The 8,807-nt window shown below is 36.4% G+C and overlaps 1 long non-coding RNA gene across 2 annotated transcripts; it reads right to left on the reverse strand.

Annotated features, from left to right (window-relative positions):
- Positions 1-4,226: 4,226 nt before the first annotated feature.
- LOC136290118 (uncharacterized) lies at positions 4,227-8,807 on the reverse strand. 2 transcript variants are annotated; one of them, XR_010720975.1, is made up of 3 exons: positions 8,697-8,807; positions 6,511-6,653; positions 4,227-5,281 (listed from the first exon to the last, which is right to left on the reverse strand). It is a non-coding gene; the product is annotated as an uncharacterized lncRNA (long non-coding RNA). The 2 variants fall into 2 exon arrangements; XR_010720976.1 differs by having other exon boundaries at positions 6,511-6,672.

An 8,807-nucleotide genomic window follows, 5' to 3' on the forward strand; every position in this document is an offset into this window, starting at 1 on the left:
TTGTTTCAACATAGGTTTCCAAGTCCGTTGACCTCTGAACAATACAGGCTGCAAGTGCGTCCATGAGACCTCCATACCTTTCAAATATCTGAAATACCTGGGATATTTAGTGTGTTCTGTTACATGAAACAACTTTATCATAAAAGTTGCTGTTTAATGCTATCCTGATGTTATTAATTGCCTTGCTGACTAGTGAATTATTTAGCTGAATTTCATTAATAAAACATCCCTCTGTATCTGAGGGATTATTTGTAGATTATTCTAAGTGCATTGTGCTGTGCCTTGGTCCTACATTTTATACTCTGCAACAGAGGAAGTGAGACCTGTTTGACAAAAAGTAATGTAAGCCTCCAGTTTTACATTCAGTTACAAGCTATACTTTCCCATCTTTTTACTCATAAAGATTTTCTCACAGAAAAGCTAGCAGCAGGGATACCAAACCTTGCTTAAGAATATTTTCTAGGAATTGTTTGTACAATTTACTTCTACAGAGCTTGTCCAGATGGTTTTCCTTGCTGTCCTATCATTGTGCTTCACTTCAAAAGCTCTTGTAGAGACATTGTGATCTTTATGAATCTCACAAATAAATACGGAAAATTTTCTTACAGTTACTAATGTGACTTCCACCTCGGGGGGTGGGGGGGGCTGGTTGTTTTGGCTGTTTCTGAAAGGACATAGATAAACTTTCTGACATCTAATGACAATGTGAAATAATTCCTTCTCTGAGCATAAGTTTGCTCCCCCAGTAAAGTGTTTTCCATTTGCTCCATTCCTGCCACAAGGCTGCTCCAAGGGCTGCTGGTGAAGGAGTTTAGAAACCTGTTTCACACATGTTTATGAATTATCAGACTTTCCAGCTCACACTCTGATTTCAGTTGCCAGCTCAGCAGAAACAGTTAATCACCAAAAAGCTGGAGCCTTCATTGATTTCAACAGCTTGGCTTTTCTAAAGGGAAATAGACATGGATATAGATATTTATTATTGATTCCTCTCACTCTATCTCCTAAAAGCTTAAGCAATTAATCAATAATAACACCCTCCTTTATATTTTACAGCCACATTTCAAGCTGAAAAACAGCCTGAATGACAACACAAGTTAATTGCAGACACCCCCAGTAGCAGGTGCAATCCAGCTTCTGTGGGAGATTCTTCTGAAGCCAACACCAGGACAGGGGACAGTGTGGGAGCAGATGTTTATGGCTCTGTGTCCTGTACAGGGTTTCTGCCACAGGAGATCAGCCCTTGTTGTCCCACCAGCTCTGTCAGGAAGAGTGGGGGTAGCCAGCATGAACACTCATTTGGATCCACAACCAGAAAAGGTGTACAGGGAATTACTGTACCCTTGTTAACAAATAACAAATTATTTAGGATAGTCCTTCTGGAGTGTAGCTGGCCCTTGCTTTGGGTGTTGTTTATTTAGAGCATACTGAGAGCTGCTGAATTTGGAATCTCCTCTTTGTGGCACAGCCATAAGAAGTGTAGGCTCAGGACTTAAGCCTAAGAACATTAATATTACAGGATTCTGATATGCATTTTTATTCTGTCATTACCAATAATTTACAAAGGCAGGAACAAAATCAATCTCATAAATAACATAATCTGTCTTGGCAGAAAATGCACATAGAGGAATTAACATTTTAAAATACTTCCAGCTTCCTCATGAAAAACTGTGAAGCATATGTCTCAAAAAAAAAAAAAAAAAAGTTTTAAAATAGTTTTCTGGAGATCAGGTAATTTTTTTTACATATTATTACCTCATAATTTAGTTGGATGCAGATCATGGCCTACGAACATCAAATATTTGACATTTTCACTCCTCTTGTTGACATTTGTGCGCATGTTGCTCATCATACACTTCTCTAATGCAAACTTCTTCCTTTTGACCTAACAGTGATCTCAATTGCTTTTCTCAGAAGAACCCACCTTTCAGCAATGTTTATGACAAAATATTTTCAACTATTATTTTGTTGCCACCTTTTGATTTTACCATTCACAATGGGTTATGGTTGGTGATTACTAAATGTAGATTTCTACTCACTAAGGCTTTAATTTCTACTAAAATTGAATTTTAAAAGTTTCATGACTCAAGACTTAAAAAGCCAGATATTAAAAAAAAAAAAAAAAAAACCAAACACCTTTCTGGATATTAAAACAACTGTTTATTAGAGAGATGGAGAAAACATTTTAAAGTTAATTTTGCTTTCAGGACAAAGATAACAACAAAACTGGAATTCTTCCAACAATACCAGCTGAAATAGGATAAAATCATACGAGTTAGAAATTAAGTGTAATAAGTATAGGTCTGATGAATGAACCTGAGACATTATTGTGCATCCAACTACTAGCCACATACATTAAAACCCTTCCCCATTTCCTTTTTCCCTTCCAATGCAACATGGGCAGTTTATAGGTAATAGTCTCTCACCATAACGGCCAGTTAAAGATTACTCAGTAATAGTCACTAAAAGGCTTAACATTAAAATTTTGACTGTTTTTATACTTTTTTTTTTTTTTGGGGGGGGGGGGGTGAGGGGGTGAGGGGTGGGTGGGTGCTGATAATTTGTGTTCACAGAGGTCAAAGAATGAATTTCAATGAACTTTTTGTGCTTCTTTCCAAAATTTCAACAAAAAAAAGTATTACAACATTTTTTATCATGGCAGGTCAGGTCACAGTCCAGCTGGCTCCATGCCCCCCTTTAATCTGTCTCTAAAGTGGCCAGCTGTGGATGTTAAGGGAATGAATGAAGAGATGAGACAGATCCATAGCCAGGTCATCCACAGGCACTGGCACTTCGCAGATAAGGACATCCTTAACTGGAATTTATACATTGACATCCTGTGCTACAGTTACCAAACAGTATCTGTGAGCATTGCAGCTCCTTGACACGATACATTTCAAGTCCAAAACATTCTATGGTATCTAGTTCTGCAGTATAATTATATGTTACCTGTAAAAGTACATCCCTTTGCTCATTTTAAATCTGTTGCCCAACAGGATTTCATTTGATTCCTCCTAAATCCTTGTATCACCAGAAAATGATGGCTAACACCCATTGTATTCGTAAGTTCAGAGTTGTCTCTCAAATCCCTCCGATTTTCTTCTGCAAGCTAGTCAGTCCAAAACTATTTTGAGTTTCCTCATACAGAACCTATTACATCTGCTCAATGTTTGAAATTTTCAGCTGTCATCTTTAACTGGACTACCCTGAATAATTTGTTACCATTCCCAAACCAACCTCTATATATCCAAGATTGTTTATGGCCAATTAATTGAGTAGTGCCCATCTCAGTAAAGATACTTTTAGAGACTCCTTATACATCCCTCATTGTGAAGACAAGAGCTCTAAAGTGAACTTTTTCTTTCACTATATGAAATCTCCATTTCTTTCAAATACTTTGGTGAGGGACTTCAGCTTAAAAAAAATCTGAAAACATCAGTATACTTACTACAAACACTGGGTGACCCTTGCCCATTGACCTCTAACATCTCCAGTAACTTCGTGAAACACCACATCGGGAATAGAGGTTTTGCTGAATTTTCCCCAACATATCAATCTGAATGTAGTGTTTTTTATTCTTTTTTTTTTATTATTATTCTTTTGTATAGTTTCCTGCAACATATTCATATGTACTTTCTTTTCATATGCCCCTTCTGCTTTAGAACAGCATCTGTAAGGAAAACATCTTTCCATTTTTTTGTACTCTATGCACAACAAGCCAAAGGAACGTTAATGAAAAATTAATACAACATATTTGCAGAACTTCAAGGGCAAGTTTAACTGTATAGAGAGGCTTGAAGGCCTTTTGGAAATAATTCAAAGCTCACTGAGTCTTTTTGCAGCTGCAAAGATTTCCAATGCATTTAGATGACTTGGTCACTGTGTGTTTGATGCAAAGAAAAAATTGCAGCCAAGGCTCTACTGTAGAAAAGGCTTCAGACTGGTTATAAAATTCCCCACGAGGCTGATGCTGTTCTGTAGACTTCCAATACTTCCTACTGACTTCAGTGAGCACAGAATAAAGCTACACCATCCCACTGCTGCTTTGGGAAGCAGAGTCCATTTCAAGCAGAAAGAATTCTATCATGAAGAAGAATCCTATGTCATGTTTTGGGAAAAGCAAATCTCAAAGTCTTTCCTCTGGAAAATTTTCATCTGAAGTAACAGCTTAAAGCAATTCTGCCCGAGATAGCAAGTGTCTAATTATTAAAAATGCTGCATCAAGGTAAGGAAAGAAAAAGCTCATCTGGCATTTTATTGAACTTTTTTCATTTGTAAAATATGTAAATGAGCAGTGACAAAAGTGTCAGTACTGACATTTTATCTACCCTTCTTCCTTTTCTTACATATTTTACATTTTCAAATAACTCCTTATCAGCTCATTTAAAAAAAAATGCACTTTGTCTATTTTCCCAATGTTTTGATGCAAAACTTTTGTGCATGCACCATAATTTGCACATTAAAAGCTGATTAACAATGCAAAATTTCATGTTAATTTTTATATGCAATTCAAATTTCCAGAACAATGGCACATACATTAAAAAATACTACGTTTTGAAAATACAATCTTATGCAGGCAATAGATTGCTGTTGCACCTACAAAAGAATATCATAAAACAGTGAAACATGTCTCACAAGTCACAGCAAAAAACACATTAGCATTCTAAGCAGTAGTTTGTTTACATTAAAATTAGCTCTGAGAAGGTTTACTGGGAAATCAAGTGCTTGGATTTTCCATTAGAATACTGAGTGCAAGACATGGAGTTGCTTCCATTTTTGTGCAGCTTCTGTTCTTCTAAGCCACATGAAAATACCCATTTACTTGGAGTTTTCTGTAAAAATCTGAATGAATTTCAACTGAAGACTTAGGGTTGCATGAAACCAACAAATAAGACTCTATTGGCTGCATGTCTTTGGGGAAGCAGCCACTAATTCACACTCAGAAATAGGGTGCTGGCTCTCACCAGGCTTGTTTGGAGCTACAGAAGGCTAAGGGAATGCAGAATTTCCAAGCTTGTACTTCACACTTGGCCCAGTCACTTCTCATTTCATACCAGAGGATGATTTGTAAAATGATCAAGGGTAGAATCTGACCAACATTTAACTAGCTGGATGAGAAGGAAATGCTATAAAGGTGTTATTTTCTTCTAAAAATGACCTAAAGGAAAGCAAAATATTCATACTTTGGAGTATCTCTTGTATCTCTGCAATTTAGATAAGATAGAGCAGCATCAGTTCTGCAGCCCAGAGGTCACATTGGAGATTTTGCTGTTACCATGACCTAAAAAAAAGAAAAAAATCCCTTCTTGTTAATGATTCCTGAAATTTTGGACAGTTGGTAGCCCAAATTCTGAATTTGTTGGTAGGCCCCATAAATTCCACTTTAAATGCTACAGTTCCACTCTACAGTCTGTTTATGTGATAATCCTGCTTCAAAGCATGAGGGGGGACTGAAGAAAAGGGACCTTCTTAAATGTACTTGTTATTTCTTGGGGTTAATGTTTTTCTGCTGAGTTGCTCTTGACCTTTTACTATCCCAGACTTTTTACTATCCCCATTTACCGTGTTTTCACTAAGATTCCTCTACACAGCAATGAGTAAGAGCAGGATGACCACACCCACTTCATAGAACTACAGTCAATAACTTAAACTGAGATCAAATGTTGCTTACTGGGGTAAATGCTTTTTTCGTTTTCAGCTAGGGAAACTAATATTTATCATTTATTTATACAGCATTCTACATTTCTGAAATACTGAAAACATTTTAAATCGATTAATCCTGTCATACATATTGAGGTCAAACTCGCTTTTATGGGCAGCAGTATTACTCAGGATTAACTCAGCAGAATTCAGCTTCTTCAGCATTGCATGATAATAAAATCTGGCTTTTAGTAATTACAAATATTTTAAAGAGGTTAAAACATTGAATGAAACGTTGTCCTTAGCAGTGCAAAGCTATTGCTGCAGCCTGCAGGATTCCACAGTTTTAGGCAATGGTAGGATCTGCTCATTTTGAGGTTACACTTGTGTAAGGGGTAAAATTTATACCTGAGACAAATACAAAAATTCAGAGCAGGGCAAGATGTTACTGATTCTCCACCTGGCTGCACCAGTGTAAATACAGGCCAAAGGGAGGGTTTCTCTTATTGCTAAGGAACAGTGGTACTCTGGTACACAGAAAGGACAGTGGGCACACACCACTAACTAGCTCCAATACAGCCAATCCTCACCCTTCCATTACTAGTGCACTTTATCATATTGGATTTATATTTAAATAACTATAGGTTAAAAAAAAATGAAACAGTGTTTCCTTAAATGAAGAGCATATGGTTAATTCCTACTCATGGCCACAAGAGGAAAACCAAGAAATAACAAGGTTATTTTATAGCTTGGGAGGTTTAGCATAGACATTAGGAATATGCTTGTTAAACATTAAAACAGGTTAGCTTGGAAGGCCATAGACTAGAAAGGCTTTAGGAAATGGGAAGTTTTAAGAGCACTTAGGCATACTTGCATTGAGGATGGTCTAGGATACAGCTGGTCAGCTCAGTGTAGGGGATGGACAACCAATCTCCTGAATTCCCATACAGCTTCTCAGTACCATGTTTCCATAGGGGTACAGCTGTCCTCAGTCTGGTACAATGCAAACAATCCTGAAAGCAAATGACCCACCTGAAACAATTGTAAAACTGACTAAATTAAAGAGAAACGTCCTCACAATTTTCTTACTACTCTTTATCTCAAAGTTATGTATTATATTGGGTCAGACAAGAAAACAAACACCATATTCTGATGCAATCCAGTCCTGTCTGTTTTGCCCACATCACTGTTTCTTTTTCTCTATTTTGATTACTGATCAGAGTAGTCCAGGCTTAAAATTGTAGTTGTCATTACAAGAGGTCACTTGAGTCATTGGAATTTCCAGAAATGTGGCTTATGCCCTCAGAATTTTCTCTGGCAATGCTTTATTGTAAATGAAACCTATTCCGTATCACCCTGTCTTTGCAAAACTTTAGAAGAGTTGACAAAGTGGGATAGAATGGCTGAAGGGTTTCTGCTTGGGTTTTTTTACTTCATAAACATAAGAACAATACATTCCTGGTTTGGCCACTTTTATGGCTGGCTGCCTGCACTTCTGGTAAAGAAATAGTTTAAATGAACCAAACTGTAAGCTGAAGCCCTGTTGCAGTCATAGTGTCTGCATCACCCCATTAGAGAAGGCAAATCATTTTGAGTGGCCAGATCTCAGCCTTGGAACCAAACTCTTCGCTGCTCCTTTGATCTGTGTAAACCTGATTTTTTTTCTTTCTTCAGTTTTTGCAAATTGCAGCTTGAGTTTTTACCTTTTTTTTTTTTTTTTTTTTTTTTTAATGGTAGAAATTACATTTGTCTGTTAAAATACAAATCTTGATCTAAATGAAATCTTGGTCACCTAATACCATAAAATCAGAAACTGAAAGATGAAATGACCCATTCAAAAATATATAGTCATTCTAATTCATGTTAGAGGAAACAAAAAATCATGAGATAGAATTGGCCAGTTTTCCCCTTAAATCCTAATTTTATTCCCACAGTAAGATTACTAGCTACTAAGTCTAGCCAGTGTCTAGAAAGCTAGTTTTCAAATGTGCACCAGTACTTGGCCCATAAGTATAATCTGTAAAGATGCATGTGGAATACAAATGTTAAAAACATTACATCAAATTCTGGTCCAAACCAAAACCAAATTATGTTCCAATTTTGTATCAGTAAATCCCCAGCGCAGGTCAAAAGGCACAACCAGCACCCAACAGAACAAAAGCTGAGCACTGAGAAAAAGCTTTACTGGATCAACCACACTGAAGCAGGAATAAAAAATAGTAGCATTAAAAAGCAGTAGAAAGTAAGCTACATTTATTCTCTAAATAGCAGGGGAAAATGTCGGCAGTATTTGTGGTTCTCAAATGCTTCAGAAGATTGCAGAGTATTTAGTGGAAATCTTTCAAAATTGCCAACTAAACTGATGTACATCTTGTTTGTACATGTTACATTACCAAAATTGGGCATTACTATATTTAAATGAGATTTTGTGGAAGATTTTCAGGTCTTACCAGTTTCATACTAAACCAAACAGTGGTTCATTGAAATTGAAACATTTTCCAGTCAGTCTGGCCTAAACACAAGCCTTAAGTGACTTTAATTCTGGAATTGTTTAAATTAAAAACAACAACAACAACAAAAAAGTTTAAAGATGCTATGCTACTTATATGAATTTGGTTTAGCTGCAAAGAATTTTTTTTCCCCAGATTTTATATTTATTAGTTATATTTCCAAGATTTTAATATCTGCCTCTAATTCTTTTTTCATTTATTTTGTATTCTAGATGGACTGTGAGAGGTGTAGTCCAGGTGGCAAAGGTTGGATTACGGTTTTCAGAAAGTATGCTATAAAATGTAATTCTTAATAGCATCAACTATACCTTTATGGGCTAACAGCAGCTGATATATGAATCTAGCACCTGGGGACAGTCTGACAGCAATAAGCCAGTTAATTTACAACAAGATTCTTTTTTTTCTGTATATATGTGTATATATATGTAAACATATACATATACATATATACCAACCAACCAAAACTTATTCTGGTCCTCACATACCCTAACATACTTACTTCTTACTGTTCAAAGACAGACCATTTTAAGCAGAAATTATACATGCCTTATGTGAATCAAGTTGTCCTAAAATCTGCAGCTTCATTAGCTTTATCTTTCAGGTCCAGCAGTAATTCCGGTGTTTTCCTGCTTCTGCAACCTTTATACATCCATTTAG

Source organism: Chamaea fasciata, unplaced genomic scaffold (genome assembly GCF_029207755.1).
Source record: "Chamaea fasciata isolate MVZ Bird 193981 ecotype frontalis unplaced genomic scaffold, bChaFas1.0.hap1 SCAF_5, whole genome shotgun sequence".
Classification (NCBI taxonomy): domain Eukaryota; kingdom Metazoa; phylum Chordata; class Aves; order Passeriformes; family Sylviidae; genus Chamaea; species Chamaea fasciata.